Source organism: Anas acuta, chromosome 15 (genome assembly GCF_963932015.1).
Source record: "Anas acuta chromosome 15, bAnaAcu1.1, whole genome shotgun sequence".
NCBI classification, from domain to species: domain Eukaryota; kingdom Metazoa; phylum Chordata; class Aves; order Anseriformes; family Anatidae; genus Anas; species Anas acuta.
In genome coordinates this window covers 6,196,431-6,211,201 of record NC_088993.1, presented here as the reverse complement: position 1 = coordinate 6,211,201, position 14,771 = coordinate 6,196,431, and the positions used below count along the sequence as shown (strand labels likewise).

Sequence of the window (14,771 nt, the reverse complement as noted above, 5' to 3'; positions counted from 1 at the left end):
TCCCTGCTGCTATGTACTGCTGAGGACTTGGTGACACAATGAAGATGTGAAGCGTTCCTCTTTCCCAGGCCTGGCACTGGAGGTTTGGCTTCTGGGGACATCCTGGCCTCCCTTCTCTCCAGGATGCCCGTGTGGGGTTTGAAGTCCATCTGGCATTTGCGAGGGAGAAACGCCGCTTGGAGCTGATGGCCGCGCTCGGGACTGATGTGGAGAAGGAGCCGCTGCTCCGTGTCTGCAAGGCATCACTCGCCTTGCTGGAGCCCACTGCCTGTCCCAGCAGGAGGAGGTAATGGACACCATGTGCCTGTCTGTGCACAGGGGTGCCTGGCGCCTCTACACGACCTTCCTGCTAGGCCTGTTGGCCTCCGGACATCCACAAAACCCCGTCAGTCCCTGTGCCAAATGCCATCTATCCGGGCTGCCCCCGGGGAGTCACGGTGCCACGCATGGGGGGAGCGGGTGGACGCTGCCGTGTGCCACCGTGCAGGTTCCTCGCCTGTCCCTGACCGTCCTGGCCGTGTCCCCAGGGGGCCCTGCCACCTCGCAGCACCCTGCTGGGGTGGGAAGCGTGGTGAGGGGAGTACATCCCTGGCCTGGGTGCTGGGTGGGCACCGGGGTACTGGGCACGAGCACGGGTGGGAGCAGGAGCAGGAGCCCCAAGGGGCTCATGGGGGTGGGTGACACCCAGCCAGGGCCTGCAAGGCTTTCATTATTCCTTAATGAAGCATCTGTAAGGAGCTGGCAAAGCCTCTCGAGGAGAATCAGAGCTTTTGCTTGGGAAGGCTGCGAGGCTCCGGGGCCGGGCAGCTCCCGGGGCCAGCTCCCGGCCGCTCGCCGGGGTCCCCGGGGCCGCGCTGCGCTTCCCCGGTGCGCGGGGAGGTGGCAGCAAAAGCCCTGCGAGAGCAGCGAGGGGCACCGGGGGGCTGCCGGGTCCCGGTCCCGGTCCCCTCCGGGGGGCGCCCGGGACGCCCCTGCCCCCGCTGCGGGCGCCTTCGGGGCACCGGAGCCGCTTTTAGGATCGAGATCAGGGTTCAGCATCTCGCCCCCTTGGCTCGACCCGGGGCTGCCTCCCGGGGCCGGGAGCGGGGAGCGCAGCCCGAGAGCCCTGGGGGCTGTCGGAGCTGAGGCTGAACCCTGATCCCAGCCTGGCCCGGTGCCCGCAGCCCAGCCAGATCTCATCTGGCTCCGTGCGCTGCCCATGGTTAATGAGGTATCGCGTACGGATGTGTCTGAGAGTGTGTACGCACACGTCCCGGGCTCCGGGTGGCTCGCTCAATGTTTGCATCCGTCTGTTAGCGAGTTCGGGCATCTGGGGCTGTTCCCCCATGCCTGATGGAATATCTGCTCGGGAGCGTGTTTGTGTGTATCCGGGGAGCTTATCGCCTGCGGCTGTCGGCACGTGGAGGTGTTCGCAGCCGACGGCATTTGCACGCCTGCCCTATTTGCACGGTGCCCGTGGGTCACGCTGGGAACCTCTTTGTCCACCCTGGGGGCACGGTGATGAGCGATGGGGAGGGGTCCGGCCCCTGCAGGTGGGGAAGGGCTGGCAGGAGGACGGCAGCCACCCGCGCATGTGCTGCCCACCCTGTCATCGCCTCCGTGAGGCACGGCCGGAGCTGGCCGGGGGATGTGCCCCCCAGCCCTCTCCCTCTGTCATGGAGAGCCAAGCCTGCATGCCGGGAAAATCACCCAGTGGTGGAAACCACCCCCGCTGGAGCGCGGCACTCCCTGCTCGGCGCTGTGGCCGCGGGGGTGTTTGGCTGCAGATATTTACCGAGCAATTTGCATTCAATTACAGAAGCCGGAAGGACTGGGAGGATTTTCCTTCTGGTTTTCTCTCAACCGAAGCCAACTTGTCCGAATTACAACCTAGGAAGCATCTCATTAGTGGGAAGTGAGGTCTCCAAAACACAGAGCTCGCGGAAAACTTTCCCCCGAGGGGCAGGGATGCGGGCTGGCCGGAGTACGCGAGGATGAGGGCTCATCTGCACGCCGCTGCCTCTCACCCGTGGTCGTCTTCCCAAGCCAAACCCTCTCCCATGGCACCTGAGCGGAGAGGAGAGAGGCTTTTTCAGGCTGCCAGCACATCACGTCACGGCTCCATCTGGCTCAATGGGTGCTTCAGCTCTTGGGTTGAGGTCTGGCTGTGCCTCTTCCTCCTCCTCCTCCTGCCCGCACCTCGACCCAGGCCAGGAGGTGAAGGTCGAGCGCGGTGTTGGGGAAGGTGCTGAAAGCGATGCCTGCAGCCTTGCTGACAGCAGGGCTGGGGCTCGGTGAGAGCTGTCATCCCTGGCGGGGGGATTCCCTCACCCAGCCTCTGGGAGGTCTGCGTCCCACCAGGACCCACACCTCGTGGGGGACGAGCCCTCTGTGTCTGCCTCCCCCACGGTCTGCTGGGCACCTCTGTGGGGCTGTGCCAGAGCTGGGGACCTTGTCTCCATGTCCCCTTGAGGAGACAAAGAGGAGGTGGGATGGATGGCAGAGGTGTCTTCTTCCCTGGTTTGAGAAGAGGAGAGCTGGCAGCTGTGCCTGGGTTTACTTGGCTGCGAGGCAACTTTCGTGCCAATAACGAAATGCCCTTCCAGAAATGCTTTCCTGGATAGCGCTCATGTGCAATCTGCTGAGCCAGCTTCTTCCAGGGGCCTGAGCCTGAGCCATGGGGGGAGGCACGAATCCGTCACCCTCCCGCTGACCGTGGTGCTCAGGGGGGGCACGTGCTGGCTGACGTTGCTGTTGCTGGCCGTGCTTGTGGGGCACGGAGTGTGCTGACCCCGCTCACCTGGTCACCGCCTCGTCCTGGCAGACCCCGTGGGGTGCTGCAGGGACCTGTGCCACTGAGCTGGCTGCTGGTGTGGTGCCCAGGTGCCTGCTGGCCCCAGGACCCCCAGTTGGACCCCCCCACCAGGCACTGGGAAGGGGCTCCCCCCTTGCTGGGGTGGGAACCGGGCAGCCCTGGACCCCGCAGCATGCAGGGGCTGGGTGACAGCGGTGCCTGGGACAGTGCTGCAGCCCGTCCCAGCTCCTTGCTCCATTTCCTGAGGGCTGTAAGGCTGTAGCTGCCATTTCAAGGTCGAATTTGAGGAGTTTCAGCTTCCCAACGGGTGATCCCACGATGACTTTGCCTGCAGATGAGCCCCGCTCCTGCCTCCCGCAGCCGTTCCCGGTGCAAGAACCAGGCACGGCTCCAGCTCCCCTGAGCACCGGGGGAAGGAAAGGCTCAGACGGGGAAACCAAACCACCTGGAAGAGGAGCATCTGGGTTTCTGTGCAGCTCTCCTTCTCTTTTCTCTTGACAAGACCCAGGAAGGCTTCATCGGAGCCCCCAGCTCCCCGTGAGGACCCGTTCCTCCTGCACACCCAGAGCTCTCCACCTCCCCAGCAGTGGGGGAACACAGTGGTGCCCTGGCACCGTGTGGGGACATGGGGCATGGCTCTCCCTCAATAGGATGGAGGGGTCCCGGTGTGCCTGACCCGCTGGGAAGGGAGATGGGACAGCCCCGCAGCTCCCCTCCCCGGCCCCGCCATCCCGTTCGTCACCCCAGCCATTCATCGGGCCAGACAGATGCCCCCAAATAAAGGGCGCCGTGATTGATACCCAAAGACAATAGGGTGGGAGGGGCCAGGCGGGCTCCTCGTGAATAAACATGAGGGTCTTTGGACACAGCTTCCTCTCTTCACAAAATGGGACTGATTGTGTGGCAGGCATTTAAAATTCAGCTGCGGTCGGCCCGTCTTCCAGTGCCCCCCAAACCGCTGAGGTGCTTCATTTATTTAATAATTTCCCCTCCTCCCCCTTTGCGCTCAGTCAGTGACAGACCTGGGTCCTTTCACGCTTTGTCCTCCCTCTTTCTTTCGTTCTTGCTCGCGCTCCCTCTCTCTCTCTTTTTTATCTTCCTTCCTTTTCCTACTCCTTGTTTCTTTCTCTCCCTGGCTTTTGTGCGGGGGGCCGTGACGAATGGCTGAGAAAAGAGGGTGCTGTGAGAAACTGGAGCTGCGCTGGCGGAGTGGGTGGTGAGGACTTGGTGCTGGGGGCGAGGGGGGTCCGCCTGGAGCGGGGCTGGGGGCAGCGGTGGGGGCCAGGGGCTGCGCTGGGGCCTTTCCCTCCGTGCCTTTTGGAAACCAGGCACCCGGGGCTGAGGGCAGCGTGTGGTGGTGCAGGGATGGGGGTGCCCCCGTGCCACCCTATTGCTGGCTCTGTGAGGCCACCAAGGGGCTGTCCCAATGCCACCTAACGTGGCCTGAAGCAGCCCCAGGGCTGGCACAGCTCCCAAAAGTTGGGAGATGCCGATGGAGAGAGGTTGGGGTGGTTTTGGTGAGGGGCGCAGGGTCCGGGACTTGTGCCCTCAGGGTGCTGGGATGGCCTGGCCGAGCAGTGCCGGTGTTCAGGCCCTAAACAAGCGGCTCTCTGCAGGCTGTGACAACGTCCCCATGGCTGGCTGCAGCCCCCGCTGCCTGCACACGTCTGAGGGAGCCATGGGGAGCCTGGGGCTGGTGGCACCACGGCTCCTCTTCTCCTCTGGTGCTTGGGGAGCTGCGCACCATGTGCTGGGACCACAGCGCCGCGCACCCCTGGGGGGACCCTAACGCACGAGGGCTGGGTGTGGGACTCTCCGCAAGCTGTACCACCTCGTACCTGCCCTTGGCACCGTGGTGGCTGTTTCTGGGGTGCTCATGAGCCTGCAGGAGGACCCTGACACCGGTCCTGTGCCGTGCCCACCACGCTGAGCGATGCCCAAAGCCCCGGGGGCAGCTCCACTCTCCCGCCCCATACCAATGGCCCCCTGAGCCCAGCACCCACCACGGCCTGACCCGGGGATGGGTCCCCCCCATCCCACTGCCCTGCTGGCAGCCCGCAGGGGCCGGGCCTGGCAGGCTCCAGCAGCGGGAGGGCTCCTGCATTACAGTCCGGTACAATCTGTCCCCCTTCCCGCTGCCCAGCGGTAGGGGAGACGGTTACTGTTTAATCCCATTTGACAGCTCTTTCATCATCTGCCTGCCTCCCTCCAGCTTCCCCGTGGTTCCTCCAAGGCTCCTTTGTGGCTGTAATCAAAGCCTGGTGAGTGATGGCTGTTCAGGGGGGGGGGAGGGAAGGAAGAAGGGGCAGCGGAGGGTGGCTTGCCCACCCTGGGAGCTGCTGGGGTAGCGGGGGCAGGACCGCGGGGCGCTGGGTGCCTGTGGGTGCTGGTGGTGGGTGCTGGGGCACCCCTGGCACTGGGAGCTGGGCACCGTGCTACTGCCGGACCCACAGGGCTCTGCAGGGGCTGAGGGAAACGCGCTGCTGCCTGTGTGCGTGCCTGAGAGCCAGGGAATCCCCATCACCACCCGCCTGGCAGGACCCTTCATGAAACCACCGCGGTTTTTGTCGTGGGTTTCAACAGGCATTGCACAGCGGTGCCCTGCTTTTGCCTAATTATGAACCACTGGGGGGCTTTATTACCCCATCCGACACCAGGAGATGGCCCGGTGCATGCTTTGGGTACCTCCTGGGCTGACTGGGCAAACCATGGGGTCCGTACCAAGGCATCTCCTTGCTCAGGAGCAGCAGAGCTGGGCAGATTGGGAACCCCCCCTCCCCAAAACGCACCCCAAGCCCCGACGGATGAGGGAGAGGCAGAGGCAGGGCCCTGCGCTTCCCAGGGAGGGAGCCTGCACGCCCATGGGTTATCGCCTGCATCAGGGCTCGGTGACTGCGCTTCCCAAGAACACATGTTCCCTCGTAAACCCGGGATCCGCTTATCTCAAAGGGCACATCCGACAATTAGCTTATCTGCTGTGAAAGTGAGGAACAGCTTTGGTTATCTGCCTGGCTTCCGCAAGCCGAAAAAAAAAAAAAAAAGGGGAAAGAGCCCCTGGAAGGACGAGGCACATACGCGGCATCCTATAAATAAAGTGACTGCGCCGTGAGTGTGCTGCAGACGGACTCCATGTGCTTGCAGCGGGGAGCTGGAGATGCCCCCAGGTTTTAAGGACTCTTGGTGCTTGCTGGTGTCAGATCCTGCCTTTGGCTGCTGGCAGCTCTGCCAAACCATTCTCAGGCTGGGTGGCAATTTTTTTTTATTTTTTATTTTTTTTTTTCCAGGGTGGGTTGTGGCCTCCAGTTAAACTTTGGGGGAAAATTTCAGCGAGGGAGGCAGGCTGTTTCCAAGAGTGAGGGCACGGGAAAATAAAGCATTTGTCCTTATTTTGTTTTAAAATTCTGCCTTTGAAGCAAGAGCTTGAAATTTGGCAAGTGGGGAAGGGAGAGAGGCTGAGATTTGTCTTGTGTCCCTGGAATATACTCAAATTTGACCAAGTCAGAGCACTTTATTTGGGAAAAAATGCACTTAGCGCAAGCTGGCCATTGGAGCGGCCCCCGCCCGGAGGTGCTGGCTCCCCCCTGCCAACACCCGTGGTGGTGACACCAGGGGACACCAGCCATGGCACGGCTGCTCGTTCGGCTCCTGGCCCAGCTCCTTCACCCCACAGCAGCAGGGCAGCAGCAGCAGGGCTGATTTTGATTCCTTCCCAGATTAATCCTCATCCGCTGGCCTGGCTGAGCAGCACAGGTGCCTCTGGAGAGGGGCTGCTCCTGCCAAGCACCTGGGGCACCAAGCGCAGCCTGCGGCACGGGGATCAGTGACATTGAGATTTATCAAGGGCTTGCCCTGATGGGGTCTGCGGGCAGGAGAGCTTCTCCGTGCTCAGCTCCTTTTGGGGTGACCTGCATTGTTTTTCTCTTGTCCCCCAGGAATCCAGCTTGAATTACGCAGAGCTCGGAGTGTGAGCAGCCCAGCACCATGGCGGGGCTTCTCTCCAGTGGAGAGGTTGGAGAGGAAGCTGCCGAAAATGCCGGTGACAATTCCCAGCCTGCCTACGGGGCTGGGTGACCACCTGGGCAGCAGCACCCACCTCCCTCCCAGCCCCACCACCTCCTTCTTGTGCCCTCCTGGTGAGGCTGGCCTGGGGGCAGAGGGCACCTCCTTGCCCAGGGTGCCTGCCCAGGACACCAGGGCACTGCGTCCCTCACCCCGAGGGAAAACGAAGCGTTGCCTGAGCTCATCTGCTGCAGTTTGTCATTCGAGGAGCTGGTGAGCAGATGAGGTGGTGGAGATCCCATCAGGCTCCTTCCTCCTGGAGGCTGGTGCCCGGCTTGGAGGAAGGCTCTTGGGGCAACCGCTGCCCAGGCGCGGCTGCTGCCTGCTCCTCCTGCCCCAGCCCTTTCTCCCCGCTCTCCCCAAAATCTGCATGAAGAAGCAAGTATCTTGTTTGCAAGCTAAAAACTAGAAATGATTTATATGTTTATAAGCCCAGCTCTGGCTCTCTTTATTTTGGCAAAGGAATTGTTTGCATCTTTTCAGAATTCCTTCACCCAAACCACTCATTAGATATGAATTTCAAAACAGCCAGAGGGAGCGGGTGACTCAGGGGAATTAGCAAATGGCTTCCCAAAGCCTTTTACGTCAAGGCCGGCAGCTCCCTTCCAGCCCTTGATGCCAGTGGCCCAGAAGACACACGCTGTCATCCAGCGCTGGGTCACCGACCCCAAGCCAGCGGGTGCATCTGAGGACCTTGGCCTCTGGTCCCCAGCTGGCAGGTGCCTTCGTCACGAGGAACCCCAGCCTGAAGAAGAGGGCCTGGAACCGATGTCCCCATCCCAGAGGTTTTGGTGACCACGAGGACCTCGGCTGCAGGCGCTGGCCATGGAGCTGGGACATCCCCCCCAATGCCCAGGGGCACCAGGAGGATGTCCGAGGGTCCCCGATGGTGCCAGATCCCCGTGGTGCCCACCTGGCAGCAAGGAAGAAGGTGGCACATGGTGACAACAGCAGTGCCACCCACGGCCGTGGTGCCCTGGGGGCGCATGGCACCTGGGGGACACCGGGCACCTGGGGGACACCGGGCACCTGGGGGTCTGTAGGGCACCCTGGGGGGCTCAGGGCCAGCCCCACGCAGATGCAGCCTGGTGCTCGTGGTGTTCCTCCATCCCGCGGTGCCAGGGGGCACCCGCAGCCGTGGTCCTGGTCCCCGTGCCGCTCTCCAGGCTCCGCAGTCCTGCCCCAGCGAACCCGGGCCCTTTTCTCGCAGGCAGAGATGAAAATAAACTCCAGTGAAGGGTCCTTTAACTTTCTCTACTCGAGTGAAAATAAATGCGATTTCCCCGCCACCCGGCCTTGTAAATTCCCCTCACTGTGAAATATCTTCCAGATATAGTAAAGAGACGGCTTTTGGCTATTTTTTTAAACATCTTTAACTGCTGTATATATTTCCAGGGAGACGTAATAAGCGCTACAGCTAATTTATCTGCGTGTACTGTAAATATTTTCAGGAGATAGCAGAAAGGATTTCAAACACATGGCTTGGAGGATTGGCACACAGCATATGCTGGGTGGGAAGGACACCTTTAACCCTTCACCTGCCGCTTCCCTTCCCTCCGAGGATGGCTGGCCACCCCCATGCCCCCTGCGGCGAGGCTCCCTGGGGGGGGGGGGGCAGAGGCTGCTGCACCCCCCCGGGGTGCTGGCCCCGTGGCTGCTGCTCCAGCTGACATCTGAGTGAACCAGGAGCCGTGGTCCTCCAGTGCAAAACGAGTTTTGGGAAGGGAGCAGCTGCAGTTTTACCCTCTGCAAGTCCCCTGCAGCCCCTGCAGCCCACGGGTTTCTGCAGAGGTCCAAGCCACGGCACCCCGTTACCCCTAAAACAGGCCGGCAGCCTCCTTCGGGTGGCGCATCTCACTCCTCCCACCTTCACTTGGGACATTTGTCTCTTCCCAAGCAGACGGAGGTGCAGAGGTGGGGATGAGGAGCACACGCAGTGCCCAGCACTCGTGGCCTGCTCCTGGCCCCATCTCTAACACCATCACCCACCGGGGGCCGTCACCCTTTAGGGGTGGCACCCCCCGCACGGTGCCACCGCAGGGCACGGGGCTGTCCTCGGGGCAGGGCTGGGGAGGCAGCGGGGAGCTGCTCAGAGCCGTGTCCTCGTGCGAGCCTGTGCCTGGTGTCAGCAGGGAGCTTTGCAAAGCACACGTCTCAGCTCAGTGCCTGCTAAGAGGCAAACCCAGCCCTGTGGCACGCACGGCCCGTCCCGGAGCCGCGGGTCACCGCAGCGGGACAGTCACCCCGTGGAGGGGTTACGGGCTGGCTGGCCAGGCAAACCCACCCTGGGCACCCCTTGCTGCTGCTGCCTGGCCCCAGCAGTGACCTGGGCGAGCCCCTGGCCCCACAGCCTCTGTCCTGGTGGCTGCAGGTCCCCATCCGCATCCCCCGACCCCTGCTCCCACTGCACCTGCCCGGTGTGGCTGCGGGGGCGACCTGCGGCTTTCTGCTTGCAACGAAGGAGTTTTTTTCTTCACTTAGGTTTTGTGATTTGCTCCCAAGCCTCTTTTCTTCATGATGTAATTTAACACAGAGCAAGGACACGGAGTACCTATTGGCTTGGAGCCCACCCTAAAAAACCATAAAAAGGAGATAAAAGCCTTTAAATGCTAAGCCCGTCCGAGGAGACAATAAAAGGCAAATGTCTTCCCGGTTTTATGTCTACGTCTTTAGCTTGATTTATGGAGGTTTTTGCCATATTCCTTCATGGTTTGTGACTCTTCAAGCTGTTCGACTGTCGTAAAAGGACCACGGAGGCAAACTGCACCCGCTGGAGGCTGCTTGGTCTCCGATCCCACCATGGGATCCCACCACGGGGCTGCGTGCCCCAGCGGGCGGAGGGGGACGAGGATGAGGAGGGCGAAGAGAAAGGGCCCGAATGTTTCCATTCAGCCTCCTCGCGATCGGCACGGTTTTGGGGAGAGAACAGCAAAGAGGATCCAGATGGGGAAACCGCAGCTGCTCCCTGCAAGAAGCGCTGTGCTGCCTTTGGGGAAGGGCAAGGGGCAGCTTGGGGCTGCGTGAGGGGCACGGGGCCGGGGGGACCGAGGCCATCGTGCAGCCAGAGCATGCGGATCTGGAGATCATCAGCCCAGAGGCAGGATGCGTGCATGCCTGGTGGGGCAGGGATGTGAAAGCAATTGCTCTCAATAAAACAATGCTTCCCTCCTCTGTTTCTTTCGGAAGCGGAGCTGTGAGCCCGAATGTCCTCGGCTGACTCTGGTGGTATGCCGGCCTCCTCCGAGGGGAGGCACCGCGGGAGCCTTGGGGCCTGGAGCAGCCACGGAGGTCTCGGCTGGGGTGGGAGGACCTGCACCTGACACCCCGGGGTGCTGTGTGACGCCGGCTTGGCTCTGTGGGCCCTGCAGGACACGTGTGTCCCCTCCCTGGTGCCACTGTGCCGCAGAACGCATGCGCAGCACTCGGCTGCATCTCCATTGACTTCACCCAGCAAGAGGAAGGTGTCGGCGCACACCAATTGCACTTTTTTTTTTTTTTTCCCATTTCTGGTACCTCTGAGCTCCCAGGTCCAACTTCTGCAGCTCCAAGCAGTGACTTGGGGTCTTCCCAGCTGCTCTGCGGCCGGGACCCCCAGCTCTCCATCACACCTGCGGCCAGCTGGGAAAACACGCAAGGTGTGACCGCATGTTTAGGGGGTGCTGGGGGAGCAACGTGGGGGAGTCGGACTCGGATTGTCCTTAAAAGTCTCTAAAAATATATATTCTTGCCTGTAAAAAAATTAGTAATTTTAAACCGCAGGCAAATGCTTCACATTCCTGAGCAATGCTGCCCTCTGTTTACTGCCCTTATTGTTCTCAATGAGCTGGAACCGTGGAAATGAATATTCGCTGCGACCCCATCCTTCGCCCTGAGAAAGAAAGGAAGAAAGAAAGAAAAGGGGAAAAAGAGCTAAAACTGCTGAAGGAAAACAGAGTCATTCTCCCCATGATTGAGTGAAAGAATAACATGGGACCGTGGAAACAGAGCTGCCAGGGCGCAGCAATTGATTTAAAGCCAACTCTGAATGCTGTCACCGTGGTGGTGCGCAGGGCCCGGCCCAGCCGGGGGTGGCTGCTGGGGTCCCCAAGACCCCCCCAGCACGGAGGGGACTCGGGGGGTGAGCCACTTGGGGGTCACTGGCAGAGGGAGGAAGATTTAAAGCCCAGCCCAGGGCTTCCTGTTCTTAGGTTATCTCAGGCTGGGGCATTGCTGCAGACCACACAGGCACACGCCGAAATAATTTTTACTGGTTCCGCAATATAACGTGCAGCACATGGGGCCCGGAGCCATGCTGTGCTGACAGCCTGCCCCAGCACGCCAGCACACCACGGGGCTGCGTGGGGCTGGGCACGGGCACGCAGGGAGGGTGCGCATCGGGATGGAGTGGGATGGAGTTGGGGACGTGCATTGAGATGGAGTGGGGATGTCTATTGGGATGGAGTGGGGACGTGCATTGGGATGAACTGGGGACGTGCATTGGGATGATGTTGGGATGTGCATTGGGATGAAATGGGGATGTGCATCAGGATGAAGTGGGAATGAGCATCGGGATGCACAAAGATGTGCGTTAGGATGCACTGGGGTCGTGCATTTGGGTGTGGGAGGATGGGCACTGGGATGCAGCGAGGAGGTGCAGGCTTTGTAACCTTGTCCTGCAGTGGACCAAAGGCTTCCAGGCTGCTGGAGGTCCTCGAGCCAGGAGCCTGCAGGACTCCTCGCTCATTTTCTCTCCCCAGGTCATGAACCCACTGCCTGAGGGCTGGGAGGAGCAAAGAAACCAAAGAACCTTTGCCCCAGACAGACGGCCCCATTAACCCACATCCCTGTAGGGACAGGACCGGGCACTGCGGGCACTGGGGGGATGCCAGGGACAGAACAGGGACCCAAGAGCACGGGGTGGGCAGAAAGTGCCTCCCAGAGCCCCAACCCTGCCATGCTGGCACCCCAGACTATGGGGTCTTTGTGGGGAGACCCACGGCCCCAGTGCCCGCTGCTGGCCCCAACACGGAGCTTGCTGTGGGGGCAGAGCCGGGGGGCCCTGGGGATGGGCCCCATGTCACCTGCACCTTGGGACGAGGGCCACGTGCTGCTGGCAGGGAGACGTCCCCGTCCCCACCGCGCTGCCCCCGTTAATCATCACGTCGAGTAATTGGGTGAGGGACCGAGCGGGCCTGCAGGTGTGGTGAGAGCCGGGGGCCCCACGGCCGTGGGCCGGTGCAGAAAGCTTTCAACTGGAATAGGGTTACCGGCAGGCAGCCCAGCAATGCCAGGGATGCGAGGAATCCCCTACCTGCTTCAAAAGGATGCATTCTTTATCGGCTAATTAAAAAAAAGGGCGGGGGGGGGGGGGGGGGGACGGGACACCGGTGTGCACCTGCTTGGGCAAACACCCGGCCAAGGCAGTGGGTTTGGGTCAGAACTGTTTCGGCAAGGAATCCATCTCAGTAGTACCGATCTGGGCAAAATTTCCAGTAGAAAAGAGGAAATTGTTCTCAGAGCTGGTAGGAGCTGAACAAACCTCACTTGGGCATTTGTTGATCCCGCTGAATCCTGTCCTTGCCTTCCCACAAAACACGTGGGGAAAGAGCATCCCTGAGCCCTCCATCCCTCTGCCGAATCTGGATTAAATTGGCTTTTAAAGAAGTTACAGAGCTGGACAGAGATACCCACACATATCATGACTGTATAAACCTCATTTTTGTTGGAAACCAAGCCAGAAAAGAGAGGAAGAAAGAAAGAGAGGAAGAAAGAGAGAAAGGAAGGAAAGAAGGAAAGGAGAGAAGCGGGTGATGTGTAGTGGAAACGAGCCATGCGTAAGCTGTCAGAGCAGTTTGTACACACAGCACAGCACTGATTTAATGAGATCATTTCACACCTTTAATTAAATAGGCGCAAATGGGAGTGGAGGAGCTGGCGATGGAGGATCCCAGGGGAGGACAAGAGCTGGTGGCTGTGGTGGCTGTGGGGAAGGGGACGGATCCCTCAGGGGGTGCGCAGGAGGAACCACGGCAGGGTGGCTTAGCGGGGACGGGCTGTGAGCAGCGAGGGCAGGCGCTGTCCCCAAACCCTGTGGGAGCCTGGTGGCACCTGGCCAGGCCAGGGCTGGGACCTGGAGAGCCCCAGGAGGGGATCCCAGGTGCTGGGATGGGGTGGGGGAGGACCCCCAGTCTGGTTCCCAAACTGGGGATTTGGGCAGCCGTGAAAACGCAGCTGGAGAGGCGGCTGGCTCCTCTGAAATGTGGCTGGGGTTTCCTGGGGGTCCCCACATGCCTCCTGCCCCACACCCGGAGAGACACCAGCAGCAGGGCTGGGGGCTGTCTCTGTAACACCCGCAGTGATGAGGGACTTTCCTGCTGGTCACCGTACCCAGCAGAGTGCACGCACCAGGTAACTGGGGGCTTGCCCCATGGGTCACATCCTGCACCATGGCACAGCCCCTACCCACGGGCAGCCCTTGCAGGGGGCACAGGCAGCAGCGTGTGGCACTTGGGGACTGCTCCTGGAGCCTTTTTCTCCCAGGGCAGTGGGGTCCCGATGTAGCCCCTGTGCCTGGGGCTGACACAGCGCCGTGTGCCCGCTGCGCTGCCCTGCCCCACTCCTGGCCCTGCCGGCATGGGGATGGCACCGTCCTACCAGCCGCTGGGGACAGGAGCTGGGGACAGACAGATACCCCCTGAGCCTCCTCCCCTGTGCCTCTCTCCTTGCTCTTGGCTCAGCCTCCCCTCCGCTCTCCGCCTGGCTCTGCGTGGCCCGGTGCCAGCTGAAAATTAATGTCCCCTCCCTGGGGACATCTCTTGCGCTGGCACAGCCGCGCTGGCTGCTGCTGCTGCTGGCAGAGCTGGGACCAGGCAGCAGGAAGGGCAGGGGGGCAGGAGGGCCAAGAAGCCCCCCCAGGGCGGGCAGCTGCACACCCTGGCAGGAGAGGTTCCTCCAGGGGCAGGACGGCAGCACGGCCCTGGCCATGGGCACACCGTGACCCCCCCCCAGTGCCTGCTGTGGGACCTGGAGCTGAGCCTTGGCAGCGGCCCCGAGCAGCCTGGCAGGGACAGATGGCTCTCGGGCGTGCGGGGAAGGGCGTGCGAGCAGGGTGTGTGTGGCACCCCGATGCTCTTTTGGTACCCACCATTCCCCGATTCCTCATCGGGGCAGTGTGGCTCCCGGTTTTCCATCACCTCCCACCACGCCAGGGCACGTCCTCACTGCTGCTGGCAGCAGGGCTGGCTGCCTGTCCCCATCAGTGCTCCCTGGGGACAACATACTGCTGCTGCTCGTGCCAGCACCGAGGAGGCTGTGCCACCAGCCACCACCCCGTGTGCGCACACACACGCGGCTCTGCCCCTGGGGCCAGCTCCATCCCGGAACACCTGCTCGTTCCCCGCGAGCGCAGCACATGTGCTGGCGGTCCCGGGGCCACCCGGGACTGGGCTGGCAAGTGGCTGGGGACAGCTCTTCCCCAGCTGCGTCTGCGAAGCCACCAGGTGGACAAGAAGCAGTGCCGGTGGTGTGGCCGCCCTTCCGAGCCATCCCCTCCTGCCACCCTGCTTCAGGTGACAAGTCCCAAAGGGACATTTCAGGGCGAGGGCGCAGGGACCTCGGCTGTTTCTCCAAGAAGAGCCTGAAGCTGAGTACAAAACCCAGCCAGATTTTGCGGTGTGTTCAGCGCTGTGCAAGCAGCTCACGTGTCCCTTGGTCTGGAGGCGTGCTTTTAACTTAGCACGCCTGGAGCTGGGGACACTCTGCTGGGGGAAAAAGCCAGGTTTGGCCAAAACACCCATCCTTGGGGACCCCTGTGCTGGTGGCACGGGCTGGCAGCCAGCCCCTCGCCCCCTGCCCATCCCTTGCCGGGGTCGCCGTGACATCTTCAGATTTTCCGGCAACAACGTGAGAAGCTGAGCTGCCCCCGAGGAGCAAGCAGGGG

General features: G+C 61.6%; 1 long non-coding RNA gene across 1 annotated transcript; it reads left to right on the top strand.

The window, feature by feature from the left end:
* Positions 1 to 3,789: 3,789 nt before the first annotated feature.
* Positions 3,790 to 10,049, top strand: LOC137864915 (uncharacterized). Its single transcript, XR_011101689.1, has 3 exons — positions 3,790 to 4,010; positions 4,977 to 5,055; positions 6,727 to 10,049. It is a non-coding gene; the product is annotated as an uncharacterized lncRNA (long non-coding RNA).
* The last annotated feature ends 4,722 nt before the right edge of the window (positions 10,050 to 14,771 follow it).